At 48.9% G+C, this 18,149-nt stretch overlaps 4 non-coding genes and 2 pseudogenes across 4 annotated transcripts; all 6 read left to right on the top strand.

Annotated features, from left to right (window-relative positions):
• The first annotated feature begins 3,550 nt into the window (after nt 1-3,550).
• LOC130347644 (U2 spliceosomal RNA) lies at nt 3,551-3,723 on the top strand (annotated as a pseudogene).
• Nucleotides 3,724-5,807: 2,084 nt separating this feature from the next.
• Nucleotides 5,808-5,997, top strand: LOC130347636 (U2 spliceosomal RNA). Its single transcript, XR_008885531.1, has one exon. It is a non-coding gene; the product is annotated as a U2 spliceosomal RNA (small nuclear RNA).
• Nucleotides 5,998-8,091: 2,094 nt separating this feature from the next.
• On the top strand, nt 8,092-8,282 carry LOC130347633 (U2 spliceosomal RNA). The gene has a single exon (XR_008885528.1). It is a non-coding gene; the product is annotated as a U2 spliceosomal RNA (small nuclear RNA).
• Nucleotides 8,283-10,365: 2,083 nt separating this feature from the next.
• Nucleotides 10,366-10,555, top strand: LOC130347635 (U2 spliceosomal RNA). The gene has a single exon (XR_008885530.1). It is a non-coding gene; the product is annotated as a U2 spliceosomal RNA (small nuclear RNA).
• A 2,090-nt stretch (nt 10,556-12,645) lies between these two features.
• Nucleotides 12,646-12,836, top strand: LOC130347631 (U2 spliceosomal RNA). The gene has a single exon (XR_008885527.1). It is a non-coding gene; the product is annotated as a U2 spliceosomal RNA (small nuclear RNA).
• Nucleotides 12,837-14,928: 2,092 nt separating this feature from the next.
• LOC130347592 (U2 spliceosomal RNA) lies at nt 14,929-15,146 on the top strand (annotated as a pseudogene).
• Nucleotides 15,147-18,149: the final 3,003 nt, after the last annotated feature.

Raw genomic sequence — 18,149 nt, 5'->3', positions numbered from 1 at the left:
TGTCTGCTTCTAGGTCTTACAACCATCTGGCCAGGCAGTGGCCTCACGGCCCTTCCTACTGGTCTGGTGGGGGCGACAATAGGTCTGCGGGGGTGGCCATCCTGATCAGGGGAGGTAACTTTGCACTTGATTCCGTCCGGGAGCTCGTCTGTGGCAGACTTCTTGTCGCAGACGGTTCCTGGGCGGGTGAGCCCGTGCGGCTCATCAACGTGTATGCCTCCCCTGAGAGGGATGTCCGACTGGAGGTTCTCCAGGCCCTGCGGGCTGAACTCGCCACCACTAGAGCAGTAGTGTTGGGTGGTGACTTCAACTGCCCCATTGAGGTGGAAGGGCGCAGTTCTGGCACATCCGCCAACCTGGACGTGACGTCTAAACTGCTGATTGAGATGGTGACGGAGGCATCCTTGCAGGACGTTGTCGGGTCCGTCGGGAACGGCTCCGTAAACTATACGTGGAGCCGCCCCGATGGCTCGCTCCGTTCTCGGATAGACTTCATCTTCACTTCGAGAGCAGTCAGAAAGGTGTCGTACTCTATGGTCCCCTGCTTCTTCTCTGACCACAGGGCCATTCGATTCCGGGGGACTCTGGGCCATGGATTCCCACCTGGCCCGGGCTCCTGGAAGTTGAATTGTGCCCTGTTGGAGCAGAGGGAGGTCATGGAGGAACTTAGGGATGCTTACCTTGTATGGCGAAATGACAAATGTCTGTTCAAGTGCATCAGCGATTGGTGGGAATATGTTAAAGTCGAATTCCGTTGTTTCTTTCAGGCAAAAGGCAGACAACAGGCGTGTGCGAAGAAGTGGGACTTGAGGAAACTGCAGCGCGAGCTGCGGTCCCTGCAGGACCTGCTCCAGTGTGGCTGGGACGTCAGGGAGGAGCTGGAGGAGACCAAAAAGAGCTTGAAAAGGCACTTTGAGGAGGAATCCAAGCGAATCGTCTTTCGTTCCAAGGTGGAGAACCTGGAGAAGGGTGAGAAATGTAACTCTTTCTTTTTCAGGAAGCTCCATGCCGGCCACACGCCCCTGACTGAGCTACGAGATGAGACCGGACACATGAGGAGCGGCAAGGAGGAAGTGATGGGGGTCGTCCACGACTTCTACAGCAACCTCTACGCCCCCAAGTCATCCGACCCCGAAGCCGCCGAGAGGTTCCTGTCAGGTGTCACTAACGTTGTTGATCCCGCAGGTGCGGCGGCTATGGACGATCCCTTGACGGTGGGGGAGCTGCTCTCTGCCGCTAAATCCTTTAAGCCCGGCAGGACCCCGGGCAGTGACGGTCTCCCGGCCGAGCTCTACGTAGCGCTGGGTGACCTGATCTGTCCGGACCTGTTGGAGGTGTACGAGGAGATGGTGGTGGGGGGCAGAATGCCTCCGTCGTTGAGGGAAGGGATGATCACGATCTTGTATAAGCGGAAGGGGGAGAGATGTGACCTGAAAAACTGGCGTCCCATCTCTCTCCTGAACGTGGACTACAAGATCCTCGCCAAGGTGCTGGCCAACAGGCTGAAACCTGTCATGGGGCAGATCGTCCATCCGGACCAGACCTGCAGCATTCCTGGCCGCAGGATTGCCGACAGCCTTGCCCTTGTGAGAGACACGGTCCATTACATCCAGGACCGCGGGGGCCGCGCCGCCCTGGTCAGCTTAGATCAGGAGAAGGCGTTCGACCGTGTCTCCCACGCATTCATGGACAGGGTTTTGCGCAGGCTGGGTCTGGGGAAGATGTTTTGCTCTTTTGTTAACGTTATGTATTTTGACATTTACAGCACGGTGTTGGTGAACGGCTGGAAGACTGACCCCTTTCCTATTCTTTCAGGGGTTAGACAAGGCTGCCCTCTTTCACCTCTCCTTTTTGTTTGTGTTATAGAGCTCTTCGCTGAGACTATCCGGCAGAATGGAGAGATCAGAGGGATCACCGCACCAGGACCAGATCGCCACGAGGTCAAGTGCTCGCTCTACATGGACGACGTGACCGTCTTCTGCGCTGACCAGTGTTCGGTGACTGCACTCGTCCAGACCTGCGAGGACTTCGGCAGAGCTTCGGGGGCAAAAGTCAACTGCGGGAAGTCGGAGGCCATGCTCTTCGGGGAATGGCACCTGGCTTCTTCCGCCCCCTTCCCCTTTGCTGTCAAGCCGGACTTCATTCAAATTCTTGGAGTCTGGTTCGGGAAGGAAGGAGCGGCCCTTAAGTCTTGGCAAGACCGACTAGGAAGGATAAACTCGAAGATCGGACTGTGGAGCTCCAGAAAGCTCACGATGGAAGGCAAGGCACTTGTCCTGCGGAGTGAAGTTTTGCCTGTGCTCCAATATACCGCACAGGCCTGGCCTCCCCATACCACCGTTTGCAAGGCCATCACCCGGACAGTGTTTGGCTTCGTCTGGGGCAAAATGGACAGAGTCAAGAGGACCGTGATGTACAAGGAACCCCGCAAGGGTGGGAAGGGAATACCCGACATCCCCGCTCTGCTGAGGGCCTCCTTTGCATGTGTCACGGTGCAGCGGACTCTTGTAGAAAAGACTGGCTCAGCGGGCAGGTCCATGTCTCGCTTGCTTCTCATGCCCCTCTGGAGACAGCTGGGCTGGGACAAGTGGGACAGCTCCATCCCTTACAACTGGAACACTCCCTGGTTCTATGGGGATGTTGTCCGGTTTGTGAGGGAGCACCAGCTGGAAGGACTGAAACCAGACCTATGGAAGCCAAAGACAATCCACAAGCTCATCCGAGCTAAGGACTCGACCGAGCAGGTTCCGGGACTCCCCGCAGCCACTGCAGAGACAGTTTGGAACAATGTGGCCTCAAAGCGGCTTACCAATGGACACAAGGACTTGTCGTGGATGGCCGTCATGGGAGGTCTCTCTCTCAGGTCATTCATGCATGCCCGCAACCTGTGCAAGACCCGGTACTGCCCCCGTTGCCCCTACGTGGAGGAAACATCTTTCCACGTGTTTTGGCAGTGCCCCTTTGCACAGGGTCTGTTGGACGCCCTAGAACAGGAACTCAGAGACTCAGTGCCCAGGAGCTGCCTATCGTACCATTCGGTGCTTTACGGCCTGTTCCCTGGGACCCACGACGTGGAGGCCATCCAGGAGGCCTGGCGCCTTATGAACTGTTTTAAGGACGCAGTGTGGCTTGCCAGGAACCGCCTCGTGATCAACAGGGAAAACATGTCCGTCCGGGACTGCCGCAGGTTCATCAAGAACCTGCTTAGAGACTATTCCATCTTGGACAGCTCGGCCGTTGATGAGGAAGAAGAGGAGTGAAGACCCCTCTCCTTCTCCCATGTCTCCCTGAAGATACAGCCCAACAGTTTGGCCCTGTGATCCGCCCCCTCCCTACCCCCACATAGTCGCCCACACCCCTACCCCGATCACAGATTGTATTATTTGGTTTTTTGTTTGATCTCTTGTGCCTTTATATTGCAGGATTGAGCTGAATGTTAGAGTAGCATGGTGTGCGATGTATAGCTTAGGGAACCTTTGCTGTGTATTGTACTATCATGCTTTGTGTGACTGTAATTTATTGTACGACTTGTAATGACTGAACGGAAAATAAAGCTCTTTCAATCAAAAATCTGTTCTTATCAGTTTAATATCTGATACGTCCCCTATCTGGGGACCATATATTAAATGGATTTTTGAGAACGGGGGCCGATTTCGAAGCTTGCTTCCGTCGCCCTATGCATTGACCCGATATGGCAGTATCTTCGGGTACAGTGCACCACCCCCTTACAGGGTTAAAAAGAAAGATTCCTACTTTCATTGCTACCTGCTTGCTGGCTAGCCAGCTAGCCAGCCCTGTGGGCCTTGCTGCTGCTGCAGCCAAAAAACAAAAGGTGGTGCTGCTGCTGCTTCTGCTGCTTCTGCTTCTGCTTGTGTCTGGCCGCTGTTGGAGCGTCCAGGCACAGGACTTCTGCTGCTGCTGACTAAATGGCCTCCTTAATTGGATCATTTGAGTAGCCAGCACACCTGTGCAGGTAGGGCATGACATGATAGGCAGCTGCCTTGATAGCGGGTGGGTGCTGAATGTTCCTAATTGACAAAATAAGATTAATGCTTATGAAGAAATATAAAATCTCATCCCTTCCCCAATATCGCGCCACACCCCTACCCCTTAATTCCCTGGTTGAACTTGATGGACATATGTCTTTTTTCAACCGTACTAACTATGTAACTATGTAACATAACATGGGGGGGGGGGGGGGTCTCCTGGCTGTTCACACAGGTGTGTCATTGCTGTACATTGACCATGCATTGCTTCTGTGGTATTGCAAAGGCAAAGACAAATGCTTCCAGCCATCCATTGCACTAATGGATTGGTCATCAGCTGGCTGTCTATGTCCCGCATCAATATAGACCAAAGTACAGAGGGTTAGGCTATGCTATTGTGCACCTACCTGATGCATCAGAAGGTGCGAGGCCCTTGCTAAATTCTGTGCACAGACTTTGAGATCTATACTTTAGACTGTATCTAAACCTGCTCCAACATGGACTGACATTCTGGCCTACTTTCAGCCGATGCGACTTGTCTGTCGCTGAACAGTCGCTTTTTATGTATTCAGCACCTATGTATAATGTTGTAAAAATTCTCTAGAAGCTAAAGTCGCAGAAATGTCACACATATTTGGCCTGCAACTTTCTGTGCGACAAATTCAGACAGGAAAAATCAGTATAAATCCTTAGAAGATTATCCCCCAGTGTCTCCATCTGCTGGCGGTATTGAATAAGCATTGCTGCACTGATGGGGTATGCATTAGACGAAAAAAAAGAAGAAAAAGAAGAATAATACGCCCAGAAAAGAGGCGAAAAGGAGAAAAACGTAAAAAAACGTGAAAAAAAAGTAAGAGGAAGAGAAGGGAAAAAAAGGTGGAAATGGGTTTAAAAGTGATTTCGGCGGAGAAATATATATATATATATATATATATATATATATATATATATATATACGCGCACACACATATATAAACGTATTCTCCGTTGAGATATTGCAGCCGCTGCTGTGTCCAGGCCCAGGAGCCTTAGCACTGTGCTGTGATGTCACTCAATACCACTGACATCACTAGGTGTAAACAACATCTCTCCTTTGCTGTGTATGTGACTATGGAGCTGTTTGGTGATGTCGTCTATTATGGCCTTCATAGAAGCAACAGGAGATTGTTGCATCCATCTAGAACCCTCAGAACTACAGTGCTATGATGTCACTCACTTCCACAGGCCTTGCAGAGTGTAAACAACAACAACCCAGCTTTGTTGTGTATGTAACCATAGGGATTTGTGATGTCACCTAGAACCTTCACAGCAGCGACAGCTTTATGAGGAGCATCAGCACTGCTCTGCCTGAGCAGAACCATCACCGCCATAGGTTGTCAAATAACCCGGGTTTAACCCACACAGGTAAGTCCAATGGGGTGCAGGCATGTCCTCTATGCTTACAGCTTCCCGTGGGTGTTGGTTTGATACCGTTTGGGGACAGCCAAGGAGGCATCTGCAGGCAACAAAGGTAGGTGTGTGCTTGTGTGTGTGTTTCCTATGCAGATCCTAAGCCCAGTGTCACATGCAAGTAGGAGGAGTAAGAAGGGTTCCTGGCAAATCCGGGTTATGGATTGCATTTAAAAAGGCCCCGTGGGAGTGCAATGGGCCCGTCTTGCTGCTTAGCAATAATGGTATGGGTTTAGGTTCTGCTGTGTGTACTGGTGGTTGACTGCCCCCCAGCCCAGAGTGTGCATGGAAAATTGTCTGGCAGCCTCCCTGACAGCAAGCAGTGATAGTGCCCATGAAGGGCACCTTGTTGGGCCCGCCCCTTTCACGGTTATCGCTTCTCGGCCTTTTGGCTAAGATCAAGTGTAGTATCTGTTCTTATCAGTTTAATATCTGATACGTCCCCTATCTGGGGACCATATATTAAATGGATTTTTGAGAACGGGGCCGATTTCGAAGCTTGCTTCCGTCGCCCTATGCATTGACCCGATATGGCAGTATCTTCGGGTACAGTGCACCACCCCCTTACAGGGTTAAAAAGAAAGATTCCTACTTTCATTGCTACCTGCTTGCTGGCTAGCCAGCTAGCCAGCCCTGTGGGCCTTGCTGCTGCTGCAGCCAAAAAACAAAAGGTGGTGCTGCTGCTGCTTCTGCTGCTTCTGCTTGTGTCTGGCCGCTGTTGGAGCGTCCAGGCACAGGACTTCTGCTGCTGCTGACTAAATGGCCTCCTTAATTGGATCATTTGAGTAGCCAGCACACCTGTGCAGGTAGGGCATGACATGATAGGCAGCTGCCTTGATAGCGGGTGGGTGCTGAATGTTCCTAATTGACAAAATAAGATTAATGCTTATGAAGAAATATAAAATCTCATCCCTTCCCCAATATCGCGCCACACCCCTACCCCTTAATTCCCTGGTTGAACTTGATGGACATATGTCTTTTTTCGACCGTACTAACTATGTTACTATGTAACATAACATGGGGGGGGGGGGGGGGTCTCCTGGCTGTTCACACAGGTGTGTCATTGCTGTACATTGACCATGCATTGCTTCTGTGGTATTGCAAAGGCAAAGACAAATGCTTCCAGCCATCCATTGCACTAATGGATTGGTCATCAGCTGGCTGTCTATGTCCCGCATCAATATAGACCAAAGTACAGAGGGTTAGGCTATGCTATTGTGCACCTACCTGATGCATCAGAAGGTGCGAGGCCCTTGCTAAATTCTGTGCACAGACTTTGAGATCTATACTTTAGACTGTATCTAAACCTGCTCCAACATGGACTGACATTCTGGCCTACTTTCAGCCGATGCGACTTGTCTGTCGCTGAACAGTCGCTTTTTATGTATTCAGCACCTATGTATAATGTTGTAAAAATGCTCTAGAAGCTAAAGTCGCAGAAATGTCACACATATTTGGCCTGCAACTTTCTGTGCGACAAATTCAGACAGGAAAAATCAGTATAAATCCTTAGAAAATTATCCCCCAGTGTCTCCATCTGCTGGCGGTATTGAATAAGCATTGCTGCACTGATGGGGTATGCATTAGATGAAAAAAAAGAAGAAAAAGAAGAATAATACGCCCAGAAAAGAGGCGAAAAGGAGAAAAACGTAAAAAAAACGTGAAAAAAAAGTAAGAGGAAGAGAAGGGAAAAAAAGGTGGAAATGGGTTTAAAAGTGATTTCGGCGGAGAAATATATATATATATATATATATATATATATATATATATATATATATATATACGCGCACACACACACATATATATAAACGTATTCTCCGTTGAGATATTGCAGCCGCTGCTGTGTCCAGGCCCAGGAGCCTTAGCACTGTGCTGTGATGTCACTCAATACCACTGACATCACTAGGTGTAAACAACATCTCTCCTTTGCTGTGTATGTGACTATGGAGCTGTTTGGTGATGTCGTCTATTATGGCCTTCATAGAAGCAACAGGAGATTGTTGCATCCATCTAGAACCCTCAGAACTACAGTGCTATGATGTCACTCACTTCCACAGGCCTTGCAGAGTGTAAACAACAACAACCCAGCTTTGTTGTGTATGTAACCATAGGGATTTGTGATGTCACCTAGAACCTTCACAGCAGCGACAGCTTTATGAGGAGCATCAGCACTGCTCTGCCTGAGCAGAACCATCACCGCCATAGGTTGTCAAATAACCCGGGTTTAACCCACACAGGTAAGTCCAATGGGGTGCAGGCATGTCCTCTATGCTTACAGCTTCCCGTGGGTGTTGGTTTGATACCGTTTGGGGACAGCCAAGGAGGCATCTGCAGGCAACAAAGGTAGGTGTGTGCTTGTGTGTGTGTTTCCTATGCAGATCCTAAGCCCAGTGTCACATGCAAGTAGGAGGAGTAAGAAGGGTTCCTGGCAAATCCGGGTTATGGATTGCATTTAAAAAGGCCCCGTGGGAGTGCAATGGGCCCCTGTCTTGCTGCTTAGCAATAATGGTATGGGTTTAGGTTCTGCTGTGTGTACTGGTGGTTGACTGCCCCCCAGCCCAGAGTGTGCATGGAAAATTGTCTGGCAGCCTCCCTGACAGCAAGCAGTGATAGTGCCCATGAAGGGCACCTTGTTGGGCCCGCCCCTTTCACGGTTATCGCTTCTCGGCCTTTTGGCTAAGATCAAGTGTAGTATCTGTTCTTATCAGTTTAATATCTGATACGTCCCCTATCTGGGGACCATATATTAAATGGATTTTTGAGAACGGGGGCCGATTTCGAAGCTTGCTTCCGTCGCCCTATGCATTGACCCGATATGGCAGTATCTTCGGGTACAGTGCACCACCCCCTTACAGGGTTAAAAAGAAAGATTCCTACTTTCATTGCTACCTGCTTGCTGGCTAGCCAGCTAGCCAGCCCTGTGGGCCTTGCTGCTGCTGCAGCCAAAAAACAAAAGGTGGTGCTGCTGCTGCTTCTGCTGCTTCTGCTTCTGCTTGTGTCTGGCCGCTGTTGGAGCGTCCAGGCACAGGACTTCTGCTGCTGCTGACTAAATGGCCTCCTTAATTGGATCATTTGAGTAGCCAGCACACCTGTGCAGGTAGGGCATGACATGATAGGCAGCTGCCTTGATAGCGGGTGGGTGCTGAATGTTCCTAATTGACAAAATAAGATTAATGCTTATGAAGAAATATAAAATCTCATCCCTTCCCCAATATCGCGCCACACCCCTACCCCTTAATTCCCTGGTTGAACTTGATGGACATATGTCTTTTTTCGACCGTACTAACTATGTAACTATGTAACATAACATGGGGGGGGGGGGGGGGTCTCCTGGCTGTTCACACAGGTGTGTCATTGCTGTACATTGACCATGCATTGCTTCTGTGGTATTGCAAAGGCAAAGACAAATGCTTCCAGCCATCCATTGCACTAATGGATTGGTCATCAGCTGGCTGTCTATGTCCCGCATCAATATAGACCAAAGTACAGAGGGTTAGGCTATGCTATTGTGCACCTACCTGATGCATCAGAAGGTGCGAGGCCCTTGCTAAATTCTGTGCACAGACTTTGAGATCTATACTTTAGACTGTATCTAAACCTGCTCCAACATGGACTGACATTCTGGCCTACTTTCAGCCGATGCGACTTGTCTGTCGCTGAACAGTCGCTTTTTATGTATTCAGCACCTATGTATAATGTTGTAAAAATGCTCTAGAAGCTAAAGTCGCAGAAATGTCACACATATTTGGCCTGCAACTTTCTGTGCGACAAATTCAGACAGGAAAAATCAGTATAAATCCTTAGAAAATTATCCCCCAGTGTCTCCATCTGCTGGCGGTATTGAATAAGCATTGCTGCACTGATGGGGTATGCATTAGACGAAAAAAAAGAAGAAAAAGAAGAATAATACGCCCAGAAAAGAGGCGAAAAGGAGAAAAACGTAAAAAAACGTGAAAAAAAAGTAAGAGGAAGAGAAGGGAAAAAAAGGTGGAAATGGGTTTAAAAGTGATTTCGGCGGAGAAATATATATATATATATATATATATATATATATATATACGCGCACACACACACATATATATAAACGTATTCTCCGTTGAGATATTGCAGCCGCTGCTGTGTCCAGGCCCAGGAGCCTTAGCACTGTGCTGTGATGTCACTCAATACCACTGACATCACTAGGTGTAAACAACATCTCTCCTTTGCTGTGTATGTGACTATGGAGCTGTTTGGTGATGTCGTCTATTATGGCCTTCATAGAAGCAACAGGAGATTGTTGCATCCATCTAGAACCCTCAGAACTACAGTGCTATGATGTCACTCACTTCCACAGGCCTTGCAGAGTGTAAACAACAACAACCCAGCTTTGTTGTGTATGTAACCATAGGGATTTGTGATGTCACCTAGAACCTTCACAGCAGCGACAGCTTTATGAGGAGCATCAGCACTGCTCTGCCTGAGCAGAACCATCACCGCCATAGGTTGTCAAATAACCCGGGTTTAACCCACACAGGTAAGTCCAATGGGGTGCAGGCATGTCCTCTATGCTTACAGCTTCCCGTGGGTGTTGGTTTGATACCGTTTGGGGACAGCCAAGGAGGCATCTGCAGGCAACAAAGGTAGGTGTGTGCTTGTGTGTGTGTTTCCTATGCAGATCCTAAGCCCAGTGTCACATGCAAGTAGGAGGAGTAAGAAGGGTTCCTGGCAAATCCGGGTTATGGATTGCATTTAAAAAGGCCCCGTGGGAGTGCAATGGGCCCGTCTTGCTGCTTAGCAATAATGGTATGGGTTTAGGTTCTGCTGTGTGTACTGGTGGTTGACTGCCCCCCAGCCCAGAGTGTGCATGGAAAATTGTCTGGCAGCCTCCCTGACAGCAAGCAGTGATAGTGCCCATGAAGGGCACCTTGTTGGGCCCGCCCCTTTCACGGTTATCGCTTCTCGGCCTTTTGGCTAAGATCAAGTGTAGTATCTGTTCTTATCAGTTTAATATCTGATACGTCCCCTATCTGGGGACCATATATTAAATGGATTTTTGAGAACGGGGCCGATTTCGAAGCTTGCTTCCGTCGCCCTATGCATTGACCCGATATGGCAGTATCTTCGGGTACAGTGCACCACCCCCTTACAGGGTTAAAAAGAAAGATTCCTACTTTCATTGCTACCTGCTTGCTGGCTAGCCAGCTAGCCAGCCCTGTGGGCCTTGCTGCTGCTGCAGCCAAAAAACAAAAGGTGGTGCTGCTGCTGCTTCTGCTGCTTCTGCTTGTGTCTGGCCGCTGTTGGAGCGTCCAGGCACAGGACTTCTGCTGCTGCTGACTAAATGGCCTCCTTAATTGGATCATTTGAGTAGCCAGCACACCTGTGCAGGTAGGGCATGACATGATAGGCAGCTGCCTTGATAGCGGGTGGGTGCTGAATGTTCCTAATTGACAAAATAAGATTAATGCTTATGAAGAAATATAAAATCTCATCCCTTCCCCAATATCGCGCCACACCCCTACCCCTTAATTCCCTGGTTGAACTTGATGGACATATGTCTTTTTTCGACCGTACTAACTATGTTACTATGTAACATAACATGGGGGGGGGGGGGGGGGTCTCCTGGCTGTTCACACAGGTGTGTCATTGCTGTACATTGACCATGCATTGCTTCTGTGGTATTGCAAAGGCAAAGACAAATGCTTCCAGCCATCCATTGCACTAATGGATTGGTCATCAGCTGGCTGTCTATGTCCCGCATCAATATAGACCAAAGTACAGAGGGTTAGGCTATGCTATTGTGCACCTACCTGATGCATCAGAAGGTGCGAGGCCCTTGCTAAATTCTGTGCACAGACTTTGAGATCTATACTTTAGACTGTATCTAAACCTGCTCCAACATGGACTGACATTCTGGCCTACTTTCAGCCGATGCGACTTGTCTGTCGCTGAACAGTCGCTTTTTATGTATTCAGCACCTATGTATAATGTTGTAAAAATGCTCTAGAAGCTAAAGTCGCAGAAATGTCACACATATTTGGCCTGCAACTTTCTGTGCGACAAATTCAGACAGGAAAAATCAGTATAAATCCTTAGAAAATTATCCCCCAGTGTCTCCATCTGCTGGCGGTATTGAATAAGCATTGCTGCACTGATGGGGTATGCATTAGATGAAAAAAAAGAAGAAAAAGAAGAATAATACGCCCAGAAAAGAGGCGAAAAGGAGAAAAACGTAAAAAAACGTGAAAAAAAAGTAAGAGGAAGAGAAGGGAAAAAAAGGTGGAAATGGGTTTAAAAGTGATTTCGGCGGAGAAATATATATATATATATATATATATATATATATATATATATATATATACGCGCACACACACACATATATATAAACGTATTCTCCGTTGAGATATTGCAGCCGCTGCTGTGTCCAGGCCCAGGAGCCTTAGCACTGTGCTGTGATGTCACTCAATACCACTGACATCACTAGGTGTAAACAACATCTCTCCTTTGCTGTGTATGTGACTATGGAGCTGTTTGGTGATGTCGTCTATTATGGCCTTCATAGAAGCAACAGGAGATTGTTGCATCCATCTAGAACCCTCAGAACTACAGTGCTATGATGTCACTCACTTCCACAGGCCTTGCAGAGTGTAAACAACAACAACCCAGCTTTGTTGTGTATGTAACCATAGGGATTTGTGATGTCACCTAGAACCTTCACAGCAGCGACAGCTTTATGAGGAGCATCAGCACTGCTCTGCCTGAGCAGAACCATCACCGCCATAGGTTGTCAAATAACCCGGGTTTAACCCACACAGGTAAGTCCAATGGGGTGCAGGCATGTCCTCTATGCTTACAGCTTCCCGTGGGTGTTGGTTTGATACCGTTTGGGGACAGCCAAGGAGGCATCTGCAGGCAACAAAGGTAGGTGTGTGCTTGTGTGTGTGTTTCCTATGCAGATCCTAAGCCCAGTGTCACATGCAAGTAGGAGGAGTAAGAAGGGTTCCTGGCAAATCCGGGTTATGGATTGCATTTAAAAAGGCCCCGTGGGAGTGCAATGGGCCCCTGTCTTGCTGCTTAGCAATAATGGTATGGGTTTAGGTTCTGCTGTGTGTACTGGTGGTTGACTGCCCCCCAGCCCAGAGTGTGCATGGAAAATTGTCTGGCAGCCTCCCTGACAGCAAGCAGTGATAGTGCCCATGAAGGGCACCTTGTTGGGCCCGCCCCTTTCACGGTTATCGCTTCTCGGCCTTTTGGCTAAGATCAAGTGTAGTATCTGTTCTTATCAGTTTAATATCTGATACGTCCCCTATCTGGGGACCATATATTAAATGGATTTTTGAGAACGGGGGCCGATTTCGAAGCTTGCTTCCGTCGCCCTATGCATTGACCCGATATGGCAGTATCTTCGGGTACAGTGCACCACCCCCTTACAGGGTTAAAAAGAAAGATTCCTACTTTCATTGCTACCTGCTTGCTGGCTAGCCAGCTAGCCAGCCCTGTGGGCCTTGCTGCTGCTGCAGCCAAAAAACAAAAGGTGGTGCTGCTGCTGCTTCTGCTGCTTCTGCTTCTGCTTGTGTCTGGCCGCTGTTGGAGCGTCCAGGCACAGGACTTCTGCTGCTGCTGACTAAATGGCCTCCTTAATTGGATCATTTGAGTAGCCAGCACACCTGTGCAGGTAGGGCATGACATGATAGGCAGCTGCCTTGATAGCGGGTGGGTGCTGAATGTTCCTAATTGACAAAATAAGATTAATGCTTATGAAGAAATATAAAATCTCATCCCTTCCCCAATATCGCGCCACACCCCTACCCCTTAATTCCCTGGTTGAACTTGATGGACATATGTCTTTTTTCGACCGTACTAACTATGTAACTATGTAACATAACATGGGGGGGGGGGGGGGTCTCCTGGCTGTTCACACAGGTGTGTCATTGCTGTACATTGACCATGCATTGCTTCTGTGGTATTGCAAAGGCAAAGACAAATGCTTCCAGCCATCCATTGCACTAATGGATTGGTCATCAGCTGGCTGTCTATGTCCCGCATCAATATAGACCAAAGTACAGAGGGTTAGGCTATGCTATTGTGCACCTACCTGATGCATCAGAAGGTGCGAGGCCCTTGCTAAATTCTGTGCACAGACTTTGAGATCTATACTTTAGACTGTATCTAAACCTGCTCCAACATGGACTGACATTCTGGCCTACTTTCAGCCGATGCGACTTGTCTGTCGCTGAACAGTCGCTTTTTATGTATTCAGCACCTATGTATAATGTTGTAAAAATGCTCTAGAAGCTAAAGTCGCAGAAATGTCACACATATTTGGCCTGCAACTTTCTGTGCGACAAATTCAGACAGGAAAAATCAGTATAAATCCTTAGAAAATTATCCCCCAGTGTCTCCATCTGCTGGCGGTATTGAATAAGCATTGCTGCACTGATGGGGTATGCATTAGACGAAAAAAAAGAAGAAAAAGAAGAATAATACGCCCAGAAAAGAGGCGAAAAGGAGAAAAACGTAAAAAAACGTGAAAAAAAAGTAAGAGGAAGAGAAGGGAAAAAAAGGTGGAAATGGGTTTAAAAGTGATTTCGGCGGAGAAATATATATATATATATATATATATATATATATATATATATATATATACGCGCACACAAACACATATATAAACGTATTCTCCGTTGAGATATTGCAGCCGCTGCTGTGTCCAGGCCCAGGAGCCTTAGCACTGTGCTGTGATGTCACTCAATACCACTGACATCACTAGGTGTAAACAACATCTCTCCTTTGCTGTGTATGTGACTATGGAGCTGTTTGGTGATGTCGTCTATTATGGCCTTCATAGAAGCAACAGGAGATTGTTGCATCCATCTAGAACCCTCAGAACTACAGTGCTATGATGTCACTCACTTCCACAGGCCTTGCAGAGTGTAAACAACAACAACCCAGCTTTGTTGTGTATGTAACCATAGGGATTTGTGATGTCACCTAGAACCTTCACAGCAGCGACAGCTTTATGAGGAGCATCAGCACTGCTCTGCCTGAGCAGAACCATCACCGCCATAGGTTGTCAAATAACCCGGGTTTAACCCACACAGGTAAGTCCAATGGGGTGCAGGCATGTCCTCTATGCTTACAGCTTCCCGTGGGTGTTGGTTTGATACCGTTTGGGGACAGCCAAGGAGGCATCTGCAGGCAACAAAGGTAGGTGTGTGCTTGTGTGTGTGTTTCCTATGCAGATCCTAAGCCCAGTGTCACATGCAAGTAGGAGGAGTAAGAAGGGTTCCTGGCAAATCCGGGTTATGGATTGCATTTAAAAAGGCCCCGTGGGAGTGCAATGGGCCCCTGTCTTGCTGCTTAGCAATAATGGTATGGGTTTAGGTTCTGCTGTGTGTACTGGTGGTTGACTGCCCCCCAGCCCAGAGTGTGCATGGAAAATTGTCTGGCAGCCTCCCTGACAGCAAGCAGTGATAGTGCCCATGAAGGGCACCTTGTTGGGCCCGCCCCTTTCACGGTTATCGCTTCTCGGCCTTTTGGCTAAGATCAAGTGTAGTATCTGCATTTGGTCTGGTCGGAAGGTGTCTGTGGTACCCCGCTTCTCGGCCTTGGGGGATTGTCTCTCCTTACGGAGGGACTTCACCCCCTTGCTGCTATTGGGGAGCGGGCTTAGTCCACAGACAACGGGTTGCGATCCCCCTGTCTCTGGGACCTTGTGTCTCAGAAGGCATTTTCGGTACGTTGAGCGTTACCTGTAGCTTCGGAAGCACCTAGGGTACCCCCGACCTCTGCCTTGGGTAAGGGTTACGCTTTTATAGCGGGATTCCGAGCCCCTGCTGCTATTGGGGAAGGGGCTTAGTCCCTGGGTGTGGAAGATGCCGTTCTCCTGGGCTTTCCCCTCTGGGGAAATGTCGATGCGAAATACCATCCGCATAGAGGTGTCGGAGAGCCATCGTCAGTTGAAGAACCTCCGCTTCATTGCGGAGGTGATTCTTCTTGACTACTTCCGCCTCAATAGGGAGGACATCCTGTGTCTAAATGACCAGGAAAGCCGTGGCCTGTATACCGTCACCTTCACGGCCACGGCGTGTTGCGATAACATCTATGCAACCTTGTCTGGTGCGGACCAGAGGGACGATCGACTCGACGGTCTTTCGTTCCAGTTCCTCTATGGTGAGGAACATATACCGTTGGTGGTGGCTATGCACAGCCCTCATGTGACCACGGAGGATATAGCCACTTTTCTTCGACGATACTGCGAAGAGGTGCGATTCGCAAACAAAATCTTGAACTCCGTGCGGTTCTGGAACGGCAAGAGGAAGTTCTGGGTCAAGCTCCGTAAGGATCCCGGTGGTATTGGGGGTCTTTGCCATCCGCCCCCAAATTTTGCCATCGGGAGAGTTCGGGGCTTCCTGTTCTATCCTCAAATGCCTATGTATTGCCGAAATTGCTTGAGGTTTGGCCACACCCAGGAGACCTGCGGCGCGGAGCGTGTGATTCGCTGCAATAGGTGTGGCCAAGAAGGTCACATAGCCTCAAGATGTAGCCATACGATAAGGTGCAACCTCTGCGGAGAGGAAAATCACGATTTTAATTCCTGTCCCCATAAAGCAAAAACTACGATGGGTGGGTCAAGGCTGGGCCCACCCAAAGAGGGGACAGGACAAAAGACGTCCTTTTTTAAGATGCCCAAACCCCAGATCGCAGGTACTGATGGGTCCAGGCCCAAGACCTCTGGTGCTCCATCGGGGGGCCCACCGGTGGTAGTGCTAGGGGGAGGCCATGGGGATTCCACGAAGCCCGGGCGGGTGATCGAGTTTACTGCCCGGGAAATTGAAAGACGTCGATCGACTTCCTACCTGGCTCAAGAGCCCGCCAAAACTTCTGAAGGGGGCTCACCTGTGGCGGGTGGCAGCCGACGGGCCTCGGTGGGGGCAGAGGTGGACCCAAAATTGCAGCATAAGCCAGGTACTGGCTTGGCCCAGGGTCGCCCTGCTCCGGACGAAGAGGCCCCGGTGAAAGCCCGCCGGAAGGGGAGCCAGGTGGCCAGGTCTGAGCCCGGTCCTGTTACTCCGCCTATACAGGACAGGGCCAAGAAGACAAGTGGCGCCAAACCAGGGTTTGCTGCCCCGCCAGCAGTGGACCCGGTGGGTAAAACTGGCCATCGTCGATCGATGGGGAAGTTGGAGCAACAGTCCTCAGCAACGCTTGCTGGGGAACAAGCGATGAAAACTTCCCAAGGTAGCGGCAAAGGTTCCGGAAAAGAGGCCTCACAGGCCCCTGTGCAGCAGTTCCAGTCGTCAAAAGATGAAAGCAGACGCAGATCCATCAGCCGGGGGCCAGAGATTACATCGAGTGAGAGCAACACAGAGGATATGGACAGCAGTGTGACATTTAAAAGACAAAGAGAAGAAGAAGAGGAAGACATTCAAAGGAAAGCGGCGTGCCGTAGTTCGGACGAGAGCGAGCTCAGGGTCGGGGCATCATCGATCTCAAGCTCCGACCCTCAGAACATCAAGGAGCTGATGACCCCGCAGGCGGGGGATGACGGTATGCAGCTTATTATTGACTTTGATTCTCCAAGCACGGACTCTCCATAAACTATGCCTATCCCTGTAAAAATTGCCTCACTCAATGTGAGGTCCTTAAAGAGCCCTGATCGCAGGGCTGCTTTATTTTCTTATCTAGAGACATGTGACTTTGACCTTTGCCTGCTACAAGAATGTGGAATCCCTAGTAAAATGGACTATAAAGACTTAAAAGAAGACTGGAAGCTGGGCCCATCCATATGGTCCGGTGCAAATGACTGTCGTTCTGTGGGTGTTGGGCTGCTCTGCCGAGGCCAGTCCTTTTCTATTCATACAGTAACTGAGATTGTGCCTGGCAGAGCTCTTTTAATTCATCTATATTTTAATGGACTTTTAATTCGTGTTTTAAATGTGTATGCCCCTCCTGATAAACAGGAGCGGGCAGAACTATTTGAAATTTTACCACTGTTTTGTGTTGGGTCTTCCCCCCTGCTGGTGGGAGGTGATTTTAACTGCATACGTGATGGGGAACACCGGCAGGGTGGGGATATTAATCGTAAAGACCGCACTTCTTACCTGCTTAAAAATTTTATTGATGATTTTAATTTGAAAGATTGCTGGAAGGATCTCTTGCCGGAGGACCCGGGCGCCACATGGTCCAATGGAAGAGTGAGCTCCAGAATCGATTTTATTTTTTCCTCTAGAGCTTTTAAACCCCTGAAATGCACGCTCGAGCAGAATATCTTCTCTGATCATAAGCTCCTCTTGGTGGGCCTGGAGCTAGAGGGGGAGCAAAAAGCAAAAAGGGGCCTCTGGAGATTAAACACCACACTCCTAGAGGACCCTGAGATAAAAGAGGAGTTTGTGCGGACCTACCAATGCTGGCAATCACAAAGAAAACCCCACGAGCCTATGCTGCACTGGTGGGAGGGCACCAAATCTAAAATCAGATTTTTTTTTATCAAAGCAGGTAAGAAGAAGGCAAAAATGGAAAAACAGTGGTTTTATGTTCTTAACATGCGTTTAAATGTACTTTTTAAATTGAAAGAAGCTGGTATGGATGTAGAAAATGATATTTTAAACCTTAAAACTGAAATAAAACATGCCATAGAAAAGAAAGGGAAACAAATCATTTTTAACTCACATGTGCAGCACCTGGAGGAGGGCGAGAAATGTTCCCGTTTCTTTTTTAAAAAAGTGATGAATAGGAGGG

The sequence above is a fragment of the Hyla sarda genome, unplaced genomic scaffold (genome assembly GCF_029499605.1).
Source record: "Hyla sarda isolate aHylSar1 unplaced genomic scaffold, aHylSar1.hap1 scaffold_848, whole genome shotgun sequence".
In the NCBI taxonomy this organism is placed as follows: domain Eukaryota; kingdom Metazoa; phylum Chordata; class Amphibia; order Anura; family Hylidae; genus Hyla; species Hyla sarda.
This window is presented reverse-complemented; position numbering and strand designations above follow the sequence as displayed.